Source organism: Armigeres subalbatus, chromosome 1, assembly GCF_024139115.2.
Source record: "Armigeres subalbatus isolate Guangzhou_Male chromosome 1, GZ_Asu_2, whole genome shotgun sequence".
Taxonomy (NCBI): Eukaryota; Metazoa; Arthropoda; class Insecta; order Diptera; family Culicidae; genus Armigeres; species Armigeres subalbatus.
Window position 1 is genome coordinate 250,938,245 of NC_085139.1, and position 16,161 is coordinate 250,954,405.

Genomic DNA, 16,161 nt, shown 5'->3' on the forward strand with positions numbered 1-16,161 from the left:
TCTCGATCGGCGCAGCCTCTTCTATAAAGAACGCGCGCAGCGAGATAATTTTTGTTATTAGATGTTTTTCTCTCGATTCGATTGTAGCTGGGCTGGGACCCCGGGAGTTGACCCAGTCCTGTTATCTACGCGAATGTAACACATATGTATACAATTATTAAATTTATGATGTGTTCAAACACTGCGTAGCAAAAATGAATTGAGAACTCTAGCGGGTTTTTCTATTCGGTGCGGTAATTACCACATTAAGCGCCTCAGCTTCAGCTGAAAAAGGGGACGTGCAAAGTGGAAAGGGGATTCGGTGGGGATTAATTGGGAAACAGTAACCAAAGGCCGCATAGTTAGTTGGCCGTGGCCTCGGCTAGGCCGCGTGCGATCATTAATCTTCCATTCATTGAGTGAGATAACTCGAGAGGAACGGGACACATAGGGCTTCATTACGAAGTGGTTGAAAGTGGTCGGGAGGGATGATTCGGTACAATACCATAAAAGTGGTCAACAACAGTTAGGGGGCGCTGAGTTGAAGGGAAAGGCTTTGATCGAACGGTATTTGACCTGCGGGAGATATGCAGAGGCCCTGGGATCGACCCGAGGTGGGCTCCTGAAAGCCGATGATTGATTGTGGATGGTCGTTGATGAGCGTTTGTGGAAGAAAGGCTCAGCCTATTGACGATGACGTTGAGAGGATTTTTTCAAAGAAGATAGACGTTAACTTGAATAGATGGGATAATCATGTGATGGAGTTGTTGAGTTTGGTTTTTAAAATTTGAACAAATTCCAACCAGGGAGGAATTTCAACCACAAGCGGATGACAATTTGACCTAAATGATCAATTCTACAGCAACAAAAAGAACGCTTAAACAATCGGAAAGTTTGTTAATCTCCGTTCAATGATATTTTATATTTATGATAGTATAAAATGTAGCTGATAGTGCACTTTTCACATTACAGTTTTTGTTAGCTGATCCGCTTCGTTTTAATTTTAAGACTGAGAGCTCGTACCAATTTGAAAAAACATATTTCTCCTGAAATTCAGAGTGAATGCGGTTGTTTTTATAAACAACTGGAAAGCTTTGCGAAGATATTTCTAGATATTTATATTTTTAAATATTATAAGATATTGCGATGATATTTTCAGCTGGGTACATCAGAGCTTAGAATATTTTCAAGGAAGAAAAAAAGTACCCAGCGTTGAGTATTTTTAAACTTACTTTTGAGTTATTTTTTCTCTTCTCTTTCTTCCAGAACTTCCGCATAAAATCCTCGTGAAATTCCACCAGGAATTCCTCCGGTAGTTCCACCAGGCATTCTTCCGGCAGTTCCTCCATGAATTCCTCCGAAAGTTCCGCCAGGAGTTCCTTCGGAGGCTCCGCCAGGAATTCTTCAGGGAGCTCTGAAAGGAATTCCTCCGGAAGTTCCGCCAGCAATTCCTGTACAAGTTCCACCAGCAATTCTTCCACAAGTTCCGCCAGCAATTCCTCTGGAAGTTCCGCCAGGAGTTCACTCGGAAATTCCTCCAGGAGACCCTCCGGATGTTCCTCTGGAAGCTCCACCAGGAATTAGTTGGAAAATTCCTGCAGCAGGGCTTGGATGAATGAAGCAATGAAGATGAGGACCGATGCTTCAGTACCAGCAGGGCCGGATTTAGCCGGAAGGGGGCCCTGTATGTGGGGTCCCAAAATGTACAAAAAGATTTGTTTTGGTACATAAGATTTGTGGGGCCTGGGGCCACGGACCCCTCCCCATAAATCCGGCCCTGAGCATCAGATATACTCCCGAGGAAGATAACTCCATAAGAGAACAGTTTCAAAGTTTCTTCAAGAATTTCTTCGGAAGTTCCTACAGTAATTTCTCTAGAAGTTCCTTTAAAAATCTTCAAAAGTTCCTTCAAAATTCTCCAGGGATTCCTCCTGAAGTTCCTTCAGAGGTCCCTCCACAAATTTCTCCAGAAGTTCTTCCATGATTTCCTGCAGGAATTCATCCAGAAATTCTTACAGAAATTCTTGCGAAGGTTCCACTAGAAATTAGTTGGGAAGTTCCTCCAGGAGTTCTTCGGAAAGTTTTTTCTGGAATTCCTCGGAAAGTTCCTCCAAGAGTTTTTCTCGGGTTTAGTACAAAAGTTCAATCTAGGAATTCCTCAGGAAGTATCTTCAAGATTTTTTACTGAAATTTCTGCGTGATAGTCCGGTATAATATCCACAAGTTTTTCTTCTATCAATTTCTCATGGAATTCTTCCTAGAGTTCCTTCAGAAAATCCTCCAACAACCATTAAAAAAAAACTCCTACCCACCCCAGGAATTTTCTAGGAATACTTATGGATATTCAATTTCCAATTCCTCCAGAAAAATCTGATAATATAAAGTAATTCCTTCAGAAATTCCCCTGAACATTGTTGAATTTTTTTTTCTAGAAATAAAATACACACAGAAATTCATCTGGAAATTATTTATATTTGAAATTCTGCCAGCATTCTCACAGAAACACTTACAGAAATTCCTTCCGTAACCCCCCATTTTTGCCCAGCAAATCCACCAAAATATGGCCCCTGGAAATTCTTCTACAAATTCTCCTGGCTTTCCTTTTTCGAGTTCCCAGTTCTCAGAAGTTTCCGCGGAAATTACTTCAAGAATCTTTCTATGAATCCCTCAATAGATTTCCCAAGAAACTCCTCGGAAAATTGCTTCAGAATTGGAAATGAGACGCAGCCTTAGGAAAAATATTTGTATGTTTGCTCGAGCATACTTGTATAGCAGAATTAGCTCAATTTTAGTTTCAGTTAATTATCCAACCCATCCAAGAATTACAGAAAATTTTCATGCAGCGCCGCACCGATTCATTTTTGACGGCGCAAGGGTCTAGTGTACAACACATTGGACGGCTACAAGACGATACACTAGTCCAAGACTACGCACAGCAGCTTGAAGTGGCACTTCCAACGGGAAAGCAGCTAGGCTCATGGGCGAGATTGCTGCTAAACCGCATAACCTTTCACGTATGGGCCACATACCATATCCTGACATATGTTAGGACAGAAACGGGAACCTAACAAACGAGTGTGAGCGTGATCCAAAGGAGTTGTCAGCACTACGAAGAGCACCTGAATGGCGATGTGGCAGATAATGATCGCTCTTCCCACTTTTCACAGTGAGAAAAGAGACGTCTCAGTACTTCTTCTTCTCACTCTTCACAGGGGGAGGCGAGAAGTGAGAAATGGGACGTCATTAGAGAGAGACGTTTAGTCATATATTTATGTGATTTCAAAACATTTTAGATTTCTCGAATATTCAGCTAGAGTGAGAAGGTACGCCTCGAGCGTCTGTTCACCAGGAAGTGCGGCTCAAACAGCGTCTGCCTGGTACCAAGCGGCTAATTAACAAAATGCTGTATCGCGTCAGCTATACCGAAGGTGGCAGCTCCATCAGCGCGATGTAGGTAACGCGACCCCGGTAATGTAGCTTATGAAGCCTTTCAAATACCCCGAAAAGTGCAGAATAAAAAAAGAACGTTATGTTTGGCAACAGACCCGGCAACGAAATAAGGACTATAATTGGAAACTCGGTACCTGGAATGCCAGGACCCTAAATGAACCTGGACGAGTGAGCCTTCTGGCTCACGAACTGCAGAAGGTTGGAGTGCTATTCAAAAAGTCCGATGGCCCAGATCCGGAGAAGGTGAATTCAGAGCCGTGGACCTCACGACCAACACTGCATTCAAGTATAACATCTACCACAGCGGCGGCGGAAAAGCAAAGCATGGAGTTGATTTCCTAGTTATGGGCAAGCAGATGAAGCGAGTGATGCAGTGGAAACCCATTAGCGAACGAATCTGTGTGTTGAGGATCTTCAATTACAGCCTAATCAACGTTTGCGCACCGACAAACGATCGACGACGTGAAGGACCCGTTTTATGAATGTCTTGATAAAGCCTACGGAGTGTGCCCAAAGCATGACGTGAAAATTGTTATCGGAGACGCTAACGCTCAGGTCGGTAGATAGGACTTTTTCCGTCCCATAATCGGTAGGAAGAGCCTTCACTCTGCTACCAATGACAACGGCCTACGGCTAGTGAATTTCGCTGCTGTCAGAGGGATGGCCACATCTGGAGACACCCAAATGGTGAAACTTGCAACCATGTTCTGGTGGATGGGCGCTTTTTCTCGGATGTTATCGATGTGCGGACATTCAGAGATCCGAACATTGACTCTGATCACTACTTCGTCGTCAGTAAAATTCGATCACGGTTGTCAACTGTATCGAACGAAAGATCACAGCGAACGATGCGTTACAATATGCAGCGATTGTCGGCGGAAGGAGTATCGGCTGAGGAGTACCGCCAGAAGCTCGACGAGCGGATAAGTGCAATCAACGTTAGCGACAACATCAACGGTCTATGGGAGTCGATCCATGGGGCGGTGAGCACAACAGCACGAGAAGTGGTAGGCACTGCATAGAGGCGACCCAGGATGGGTTGGTTCGATGTAGAGTGTCGGAGAGTGACAGACGAGAAGAATGTTCCCATAAGCCGGATGTTGGTGTCGGGTACCCGATCGAATAGAGATCGGTACAAGAAAGCTAGGGGCCCTCCTTAGCCGTGCGGTAAGACGCGCGGCTACAAAGCAAGATCATGCTGAGGTTGGCTGGGTTCGATTCCCAGTGCCGGTCAAGGCAATTTTCGGATTGGAAATTGTCTCGACTTCCCTGGGCATAAAAGTATCATCGTGTTGGCCTCATGATATACGAATGCAAAAATGGTAACCTGGCTTAGAAACCTCGCAGTTAATAACTGTGGAAGTGCTTAATGGACACTAAGCTGCGAGGCGGCTCTGTCCCAGTGTAGGGATGTAATGCGAAATAAGAAGAAGAAGACAAGAAAGCAAGAGCAGCCGAAAAATGAACCCACCACAGGAAGAGAAAAGAGTGCGAATAACTAGCAATAAGTGAGGCGCAGAAAAGAATGGAGCAAAATGATATGCAGCGGTTTTATGAGGCTGTCAATGGCGTGCGGAGAAAGACAGCGCCATCTACCCTCATGTGCAACAACCAAAAAGGAAATTTGCTGACAGATAAAACCGAAGTGGCTGCCAGGTGGAAGCAACACTTCGAGACTTTGTTGAATAGTGGAAATGACTGTGCATCGGTGAACAGAATAATTATTAGCGACGATGGACAAGTTGTGGAACCGCCTACATTGGATGAGGTTAGAAAAGCTATTAAAGAGCTGAAACACAATAAGGCTGCTGGGAAGGATTAGCTCCCGAAACATGGAAGTTAAAGGAGGCTGATCGGTGAGCATTCGGAGTGTTTGAGCGTGAGGGGCTATGGACAATACTCGGCGGTAAACGGAGAATGGTATCTGGCGGCGTAGTATGAATCACATGTTGTACCAGGTATATAAAGGGCTGGATATTGTTAAGCTTATACATCACGGCAGACTACGGTGAGCTGGACACGTTGTTTATATGCCGGAAGAACGTCAAGCGAAGATAATATTACGTAGAGATTTTGAAAGAGACCATATGCTTCGTGGAAGGCGTACACGATGGCTTTTTGCAGTTAAAGAGGACCTGAGGGCACTCAACGTCCAGGGCGACTGGCCCTGGTAATTTAATTAAAATACTGTATAATAAACAACATGTTTCCATTCGAAATTTTATTTCGTGATATTACAGTTACACTAAAGAGGATTTCAGCAGCATTCAAAATACGAAAAATTATAAAGACATTTTTGCAAGAATTTCTTAAGCGAATTCCGCAGAATTCATGAAGCGTTTTCCCAAAGTAGGCCCCGAAGATTTTCCGAAGGTTGCTTTTGAACAGTTTACTTGAACTTACGACAAAATTTCCAAATAAATTTCCTCATAATTTCCCAGGGGAACTTTTGTAAGAATATCCGGAAGAATTTCCGCTGACAATTTTGGAGCGATTACTGTAGCGAGAGCAGTTGGGTTTCTGCCAGAGATGCATTCGGAACATAAGAACGCGTGTTCGTGTTCAAAAAGTTCTGAACACTGCACACTGTTCAGGAGCACTGACCTAACTTAGCAACTTGTATTCTAGGAAAACAAACTTAAGCGACGGCATGCTACTCATTTTTCGACTAGCAATGGAACACGTTGGCATCTAACGGATAGAAATCAAGCATGCTCGTATGTTTCTGCATAGTTCCAAATCTAAGGAATCTTGGTTACCATGATCGTTTTGCTTGCGTACCAACCCAGTGCACACTGAACTGTCTTCAGAGTTCAAAACTAAGAACACCAAGGCACGCTCTTGGCTCATGTTCTGTTCAGGATGCATCTCTGGTTTCTGCAAACATTTCCAAGAAAATTTCCGCTAGAATTTCCGGAGGATTAATCTCAGGCATTTCTGGGATGAATCGGCGAGTTATTATAGAACAAATAACGGACTAATTTTTGCTAAAGTTTACGCAAATTATTCTGTCAAATTCCCAAAGAAATTTCTGAAAATATTCCTTTGAAATTTCCGACGGAATTGACGCAGGAAGCTCGGGATTCTGACTGGCAAATCAACGGAGCTTGAGCAACAGTGTTAGATTTTCCCAATACGAATTCAAATAATTGTTTCACAGAAGTTTTGTTTTAAAAATGGATCTGCATTTTCTAATTCCTCAATCTCTACGCAAGTTTGTCTCAATAATTACAACAAAGTTGCATAACTTATTACTTCAGTAGAAAATACGGTTTTGTCAGATTTTAGATTATCTTCTTCTTCCTTCCTTCTTCCTATTGGCATTACATCCCCACACTGGGACAGAGCCGCCTCGCAGCTTAGTGTTCATTAAGCACTTCCACAGTTATTAACTGCGAGGTTTCTAAGCCAGGTTACCATTTTTGCATTCATATATCATGAGGCTAGCACGATGATATTTTTATGCCCAGGGAAGTCGAGACAATTTCCAATCCGAAAATTGCCTTGACCGGCACCGGGAATCGAACCCAGCCACCCTCAGCATGGTCTTGCTTTGTAGCCGCGCGTCTTACCGCACGGCTAAGGAGGGCCCCAGATTTTAGATTATATATCTGTGTATTGTGTATCTATGATTAATTGTGATCAAATCTGGCCTGAACATTATTTGTATATTAATGCATCTTGTGCCGAATTTCATTAAATTCGATAAACAAAAATTCCACTGGCAATAAAGGAACAAAACGTGCCACAACCGTCATCTCACCTAAAGAGCGGTGCTTTTTGAAAAAGTTTTCGCTATTTAGCTATTGTTCACTTAGCTTTAGTACTTCTAGTTCTAGTTGGTATTCGGCGGCGGCAGCGCAGCGACGTGAGACAGTGTAAACAAATTTTAAAAGGTTCGACCAGAAATTAGTTGGGATGGTTCTCCGGGAGTTCTTCGGGAAACTTCTACATGAAGTACATGAAGAATTCTTCCCGGAATTGCTTCAAAAGTTCAATCAAATTTCTTCCAAGAATTGCACAGGAAGTTCCTCCAAATTTTTTCGGAAGTTTCCCGGCAATCCCTCCAGGTATTTTCCAAAACATTCCCCCAAGAAGCCCTCTGGAAAATCATTATTATATTCAGTAGTTCCTTCAGAAATTCCCCTGGCCATTCCTTAACAAATTCCTGACAAATGCACACTAAAATATCTCTAGAAATTATATATTTTTCAAATTCTCTCAGCAATTCCCACCAAAACGAAAGTCCCTCTATTTTTATTCCTGTTACTGCCACCCAAATTTCGATCCTGGAAATTCTTTCACAAATTCTCCAGCCATTCATCAAGTTCCTCCAGAAGTTTACTTCAAGAATACTTTTTCAAATCTTTCTATGAATTCCCCGAAAAAATCTCGATGGACTTCCAGAAGATATTCTCGAAGAAATGACTAAAAAAATGTCTGAAGAAAATCAATGAGAAATTCATGAAATTGAAGTATTTTTAAAGAGGGTTCATAAGAAATCAAAAAAAATTTAGATTCTTCAAATTAAATTAATTAAATTTTTGAATGAAATTCTGAAATAATTTCAGACCAAAACTCAAAAGAAATTCTAATAGGGTAAAACGACCTATTATGGAGGGGTTAAGCACCGTTTCAAAATGAAATTAATTACAAAAATTCTTCAAAAATTACCTGTTGGTCGAATTCCATATTGTAGTAGTTGAATAGGATGCTCGTTAACTATAGTTTCGTAAATATTACGTGAATTGTGCTGAACTTATGTTGTTTTATTTTTATCACAATAAAAACAAACTACCGCAATAATAGGACGCAGTTGCCTATCGTTGCGATATTTTTTGAAGGTCAGTCCTATTGTTGCGGTATTGCATGTAATTCTTATGGAGAGCGATACCGCAACAATAGGACCTTAGCACTACCGCAATAATAGGCTCAAGGGATTCAAATTTTTAACGAAAAATGTTGATTTTTCATCATTTTGAACGAAATTTTGTCAAACAAAAGCTGTTCTAGTCGTTAATTCGAAGAGTTTTAGCGTACCCACAATTGTTTTCAATGGTATTGTATCTAGAATGGACTACTTTAACACTACCCGCAACATTAGGGCATACCACAAAGATAGGACGTTTTACCCTAGAAGCTTTTGGAAATTTTGTAGGAGAAATTCCTGGAACACTTGAAGAACAATAGATCTTATTTCCGGATTTAAAACCAAATCAAACTTGCAAGTAAAGTGATAGTTCAAAAATCAAAAATCACCCGGTCGTATGAATCGCTGGTGCTTTTCAGTTAGACGGATCTGTCAAAAACATTTCTATCTCGGTCAAAAGTAATCTTGTTATGTGTGCAGCGTTATTGGGGAACTGTTCAAGTGTCACTTTCAAATTTCATTTTATTTGAGTTCGGGAAATGAGACGCAGTCTTAGGAAAATTATTTTAATGTTTTCCGTATCATAGGGTAATGTGCCCAATAGTGGACCCTCCAGCCATTTTTGCATTATTACAACACAATGTAAACATTTTGCTATGAAATTCCATCGGGAGAACCTATCTTACACTCCTATGATTTGACTACATGCATTGGAAATGCTATGGAAAGTAAAATTAGATGTTTTTTTTTACAATTCTATAAAAAATAAACACGAGAGTGCCCATTATAGGAATATTTTGGGGGGTCCATAATAGGAAAGAAGAACGTCCCGAAACGGGACATAAAAATCAAATGAAGTGTCGACTATAGGGAAGCAATTTCCTATTATGGACCCCCAGGGGGTCTACTACAGGGCGAATTCAGTCAGACTTTAAAATGTTAATTTCAACGAATAACGTCGAGTATTTGAGTGTTTTATGTATGTATTGTAAAGAGGAGATGCAGAGCTTGATATTAGATATCACGCAAAATTAATATTTTGAAAATTTCCACTCCTTATGCCAGGAAGAGCAAAATTTCGCTACTAGGGGGTCCACTATTGGGCATTTTACCCTACTTGTACAGCAAATTAGCTTAACAATAGCTATAGTTGTGGGTAGGTCACCATCTAATAATTTCTGCTTTACAATGTTATGAAAACTCATATGTGAATATGTACATTATGTGGAAGATAATGATTTGAAAAATGTATTGGAGGTAACCACTTTCCCTTCGATGGGACTCGAACCCACGAGCTTACAGTACGCTAGACTGGTGCTTTAACCAACTAAGCTACGAAGGACCTACGTCGGCCTTCGCAACCTAGCGGCTACTGAATGAGTTCGAGATTCCCAAATTGGACGCATAGTCAAATCACTCGCAATCCATTTGTCAAGCCAGGTTCGAGTCCCATCGAAGGGAAAGTGGTTACCTTCAATACATTTTTCAAATCATTATCTTCCACATAATGTACATATTCACATATGAGCAGCGCCGTAGCGTGTGGTTGGCCAGGTTAGCCCTCGCCAAGGGCGCCGAAATCCAGAATTGAACTTTGGAAATGATGGTAAATCCCATCAAGGTTTTTTTACGTGGTTGGATGCCACTTGAATTTTCTTGGTTTTTTTTTTTAATTTTTTGGTGGGGTTTACTCATTGTTATTGTATATTGATGCAATCGTTTAAAATCGAACCATGTAATAAACCTTGATGTATTGTCAAATTCACTGATTCAAAGTGTTTCAGATTCACCAGAGCTTTTACCAGACGACAGGGGACTATATCCGTAATCAATCGTTTTACTTCCGAAAGGCCATTTTCCGCCAATAACTGATACAGGTACCAGAACGTCGGCTCTGGGAGCATCTTCACTAACTTTTTTTATCATTTATCTGATGAAAAAAGAAGTGAAAATGGGAAGGAACAAGAAATACAATTGAAAAAAATAATAGAACAAGTTTCTGGGGAAGAAGCCCTAGATGAGGACTTCAATAAGCCAAAGGCGAAGCACAGAGTAGACTGTAAAAAACGCGTATAATTTTTGTTCGAGACTAAGAAATCTAAGCGGGGGTGGCATTGTGCATCTCGATTCGAACGTAATTCTATCGAGTCGAACATGTTTGGCATTACGGGTTTCGATTCGATCTCGAAAACGACTCATCGTTCGAGTTTGCTCGAGGAGGTACAAGAATAACGAGATGTTTTGGCATTATGGAAACTCGATAGCACACTGAAAAACGACTCAAGTCGAACGAAAAACACTCGTCACCTTTATAGCTTTCGAATGTTGTTCGAGTTTTTAATTATATTTGTTATTATTTCTCTACGGGAAGAGAATAAATGTTTTATTATTGTCTCTTGAGGAAAATAATGTCCTTAGTATACCTACTTTTATAGTTTCCAGACAATATGCAATCTCTAATTATCCCGAAATCCGCGTAAAAACGACTTCAACTAAAATCGTTTTTTTTAGTTTTCACGTATTACGATTTCAATAAATCGCGTGGAAAATCTATGAGAAAATATGCGTAAAAACGTGTATATTCCAAAATCTACGTAAAAATAGATGAATTAAACAAAAAAACGCGCATGACATGACCCAAGTGCATTTAACTAAAACACATGGAAACATCAAAGTAATTTATTATCGAATCCTTCTTTAGCTTTAAATTATTTAGCTCAAAATAGGATCTGTGGCATAAACTCGAATAAACATAAAACTTAATAATTTGTGTCGTAACAATATCTCAATTTACAAAACATGTCGTATCGGCATAATGTTTTAATCGGTTGCAACTGCTCAATAAATAATATTGCTTTTTCAAGTCATTGAGTACAATTTGTTTGTTTATAAATTAACTGCGCCAATTCATGCCCTGAAGGATGCCTTTCCAATTACTCTTATTCTCTCTGTTTACTCACATTCGCCATGCGCTGAAGGTTGTCTCTCCAGCGGGCGGCATACTAAACACGGAGACAGCTATCTCTTATTCTCTCTGTTTACATTTAGTTTGACAGAACACACTCGATTGAACTAGTACAGCACCATTCGAAATCTTGTACTGCGACTGAATGAAGTCGAACGAAATACATAATGCGGCAATTTTTTCGAAACGAATTCAAAAACTTACGAATCGAGTGATTCGATTCGAGATGCGCAATGTCACCCCGGGTTTCAAATACTTTCGACTCTCTACATCTCGATGTTTAATATCTCGATATCTCTCCCTATGGTGATGGTTTTCTTGGTCCCTTCAATCTACATAGATTTGAGTTTTCTATATCTCGATAACCTCCCTCTCTCGATATCTCTCAATCTCGATGTGTTCTGGACGTTCTGGTCATATTTTGTTCAGGATTAGGGTTATGCGCTAATTCGTCCATGGCGCTAGCATTCGTCATATCAAATTCTAAATCACTAAATACTCGCGAATCAGAAACTAAAATAATGAACTAATCATTTGGCGAGATAGAAAAAAGTGTACACTACGATCTGCATTCATTTAAATTACATTCCGGTGTTACTTACTTGAAATACAGATAAATTTAACTTTGCGGCTGTGACTTTTGCACAATTTCCTACGTTATCCGTGCGACGAAGGAAAATCCAGTTCGTTCACTGCTGTAGAAGACGCGCAACACCGTCACCAAAATCAACGTAATTCACTGATTTTCACCGCACTTTTTCACATAAATTTCTCACTGCGCACTAAATAAAAGCAATGTTTATTGCTCAAGTGAATAATAATTGCAAAATAACTGCCGGAAGGCGTTCAAATGATCTGTTTTTTCAAACTTTAGAGCGTTTGAAATTTATTTTCTTCGTCGCCTTGTTTATAGTCGAAAAACGCGTTGCCAAACTGGCGGTTTGAACTGAAATAATCTTATGTTACACATCTGATAATACATCATGCAGTCAATAAAAGTGGGTTTTTCAATTATTTTCCGCTAGTGTAATTAAAGGAAAGGCGTCCAAATAAATAGTTTTCATTCACACTCGTCACTCACACTAGAATTTTCCACTATTCCGAAAGATTGAAACAGGAGAAATACTTTCATAACAGAAATCTGTTGGCCGCACTACCCAAGTACATGTTAAGCATGTGTGTTAGTTGTTTGACAGACTGAGACATTTAACTGAATGGCAACACAATCGAAACCATTTTTATGCGGTCGAAATGGGATTGCAAAAGGAAATTTTTTTAACTGGAACCGAAAATAAACTTTTAAGTTTGACTTTCAAAATTGACCGAAATGATAGTTATTCTGCATAAAGTCACTGATAAGTCGTCCAGTTATCCAAGAAATGGCTTGAGCTCAGGAACAAAGAATTGCAGTCCTGTTTTAAGTATGGTACATGCTCCTTGTGGTACAGAGAAAGAATACGTAACTGAAGATCAATTTTCCGGTTTCAAACATGGTACATGCTCTCTGTAGTACAAAGAACAGAATGCGTTCACTGCATATGTTCTTGGTCATCCAAGAAATACCTGGAGTAAGGCCTTTCGATCTACACGCATAACTGTAGCACAAAGAACAGAATGCGTTCACTGGATATGTTCTTGGTCATCCAAGAAATCCCTGAAGTAAGGCCTTTCGATCTACACGCGTAACTGAAGATCAATTTTCCGGTTTCAAATATGGAACATGCTGTCTGTAGTACAAAGAACAGAATGCGTTCACTGCATATGTTCTTGGTCATCCAAGAAATCCCTGGAGTAAGGCCTTTCGATCTACACGCGTAACTGAAGATCAATTTTCCGGTTTCAAATATGGTACATGCTCTCTATAGTACAAATAACAGAATGCGTTCACTGCATATGTTCTTGGTCTTTCAAGAAATCCCTGAAGTAAGGCCTTTCGATCTACACGCGTAACTGAAGATCAATTTTCCGGTTTCAAATATGGTACATGCTCTCTATAGTACAAAGAACAGAATGCGTTCACTGCATATGTTCTTGGTCATCCAAGAAATCCCTGAAGTAAGGCCTTTCGATCTACACGCGTAACTGAAGATCAATTTTCCGGTTTCAAATATGGTACATGCTCTCTGTAGTACAAAGAACAGAATGCGTTCACTGCATATGTTCTTGGTCATCCAAGAAATCCCTGGAGTAAGGCCTTTCGATCTACACGTGTAACTGAAGATCACTTTCCGGTTTCAAATATGGTACATGCTCTCTGTAGTACAAAGAACAGAATGCGTTCACAGCATATGTTCTTGGTCATCCAAGAAATCCCTGGAGTAAGGCCTTTCGATCTACACGCGTAACTGAAGATCAATTTTCCGGTTTCAAACATGGTACATGCTCTCTGTAGTACAAAGAACAGAATGCGTTCACTGCATATGTTCTTGGTCATCCAAGAAATCCCTGGAGTAAGGCCTTTCGATCTACACGCGTAACTGAAGTTCAATTTTCCGGTTTCAAACATGGTACATGCTCTCTGTAGTACAAAGAACAGAATGCGTTCACAGCATATGTTCTTGGTCATCCAAGAAATCCCTGGAGTAAGGCCTTTCGATCTACACGCGTAACTGAAGATCACTTTTCCGGTTTCAAATATGGTACATGCTCTCTGTAATAAAAATAACAGAATGCGTTCACAGCATATGTTCTTGGTCATCCAAGAAATCCCTAGAGTAAGGACTTTCGATTTACACGCGTAACTGAAGATCAATTTTCCGGTTTCAAATATGGTACATGCTCTCTGTTGTACAAAGAGCAGAATACGTTCACAGCATATGTTTTTGGTCATCCAAGAAATCCCTAGAGTAAGGCAATTTGATCTACACGCGTAGCTGAAGATCAATGTTCCGATTTCAAATATGGTTCATGCCCTCTTCATATTGAATACATTTGTGTTGAACTTGATGTTAAACTTGAAAAACACACAAATAAAGGGATGATTCAAATATGACGTCCACTATTTTTTGAGATTTCTAGACCCCCCCTTCCCTCCTCTGTCACGCTTTTTTGTATACCTTGTATATATGCAGTGTCACAAAATCTTAGAAACCCCTCCCCCCTAAAACCTGTGACATCATTGTTGAACGACCTCAAAGAAAAAAAACCCAACTTAGTTCACCGAATAGTGATACTGCCTTTCTCGCATTTAGTCAAGACACCAACCTTATATGTTGCTTATATGGCTCGGTTCAATGTATCATTTTCGTAATAACTTTCAAACGCGATCAACTAGGCTTTGCCTTCTATCGAATAAAACTTTTGCGAGAAAATCGGCTAAGAATTACTATAAGAAAAGTTGTCTAATGTTTTTCTTAGCTTTTGTGCACACATACACACACATACACATATGCATACAGTTCGTTGAGCTGAGTTGATTGGAATATAACACTATGGGTCTCCGGGCCTTCTATAAAAGTTCGTTCTTGGAGTGAAATGATAGCCTTTTGGTACAACTTCAAAACAGGCCTTTAGATCGTTGGTTACGCGTGTCGATCTGAAATGATCCACTTCAGGTATTTCTTGGATATCCGCGAACGGCTTTCATACGCAGAATCTGTTACTGTGAAACCTCCATGAATCGATATTAAAGGGACATTACATTTACAATACCATCTTGTAGATCATTGGTTATGCATGTAGATCTGAAGGCCTCCACTTCAGGTATTTCTTGGATAACCGCGAACTTCTTCCATACGCAGATTCTGTTATATGTACTACAATGGATACATAACATTTAAAAAACAAGCCTGTAGATTGGTTACGCGTGTAGACCTGAAGGCCTTCACTTCAGGTATTTTGTGGATAACCGTGAAGATCTTCCATACGCAGATTTTATCATATGTACCACAATGGGTATATTGCATTTACAAAACAGGCCTGTAGATCATTGGTTACGCGTGTAGATCTGAAGGCCTCCACTTCAGTTTTTTTTTGATAACCGTGAAGCTCTTCCATACGCAGATTCTATCATAGGTACCACCATGGGTATATAGCATTTTCAAAACAGGCCTGTAGATCATTGGTTACGCGTGTAGATCTGAAGGCCTTCACTTCCGGTATTTCTTGGATAACCGCGAACGTCTTCCATACGCAGATTTTGTAATATGTACTACAATGGGTATATTACATTTACAAAACAGGCCTGTAGATCATTGGTTACGCGTGTAGATCTGAAGGCCTTCACTTCCGGTATTTCTTGGATAACCGCAAACGTCTTCCATACGCAGATTCTGTTATATGTACTACAATGGGTACATTACATTTACAAAACAGGCCTGTAGATCATTGGTTACGCGTGTAGACCTGAAGGCCTTCACTTCAGGGATTTCTTGGATAACCGTGAAGATCTTCCATACGCAGATTCTATCATATGTACCACAATGGGTATATTACATTTACAAAACAGGCCTGTAGATCATTGGTTACGCGCGTAGATCTGAAGACCTCGACTTCAGGTATTTCTTGGATATCCGCGAACGTCTTCGATACGCAGATTCTGTTATATGTACTACAATGGGTACATTACATTTACAAAACAGGCCTGTAGATCATTGGTTACGCGTGTAGACCTGAAGGCCTTCACTTCAGGGATTTCTTGGATAACCGTGAAGATCTTCCATATGCAGATTCTATCATATGTACCACAATGGGTACATTACATTTACAAAACAGGCCTGTAGATCATTGGTTACGCGTATAGATCTGAAGGCTTTCACTTCAGGGATTTCTTGGATAACCGTGAAGATCTTCCATACGCAGATTCTATCATATGTACCACAATGGGTATATTACATTTACAAAACAGGCCTGTAGATCATTGGTTACGCGCGTAGATCTGAAGACCTCGACTTCAGGT

The 16,161-nt window shown here is 40.3% G+C and overlaps 1 protein-coding gene across 8 annotated transcripts in view; it reads right to left on the reverse strand.

The window, feature by feature from the left end:
• Positions 1-16,161, reverse strand: part of LOC134206597 (uncharacterized) — a 403,645-nt gene that overhangs the window by 58,061 nt on the left and 329,423 nt on the right. The window lies entirely within an intron of this gene.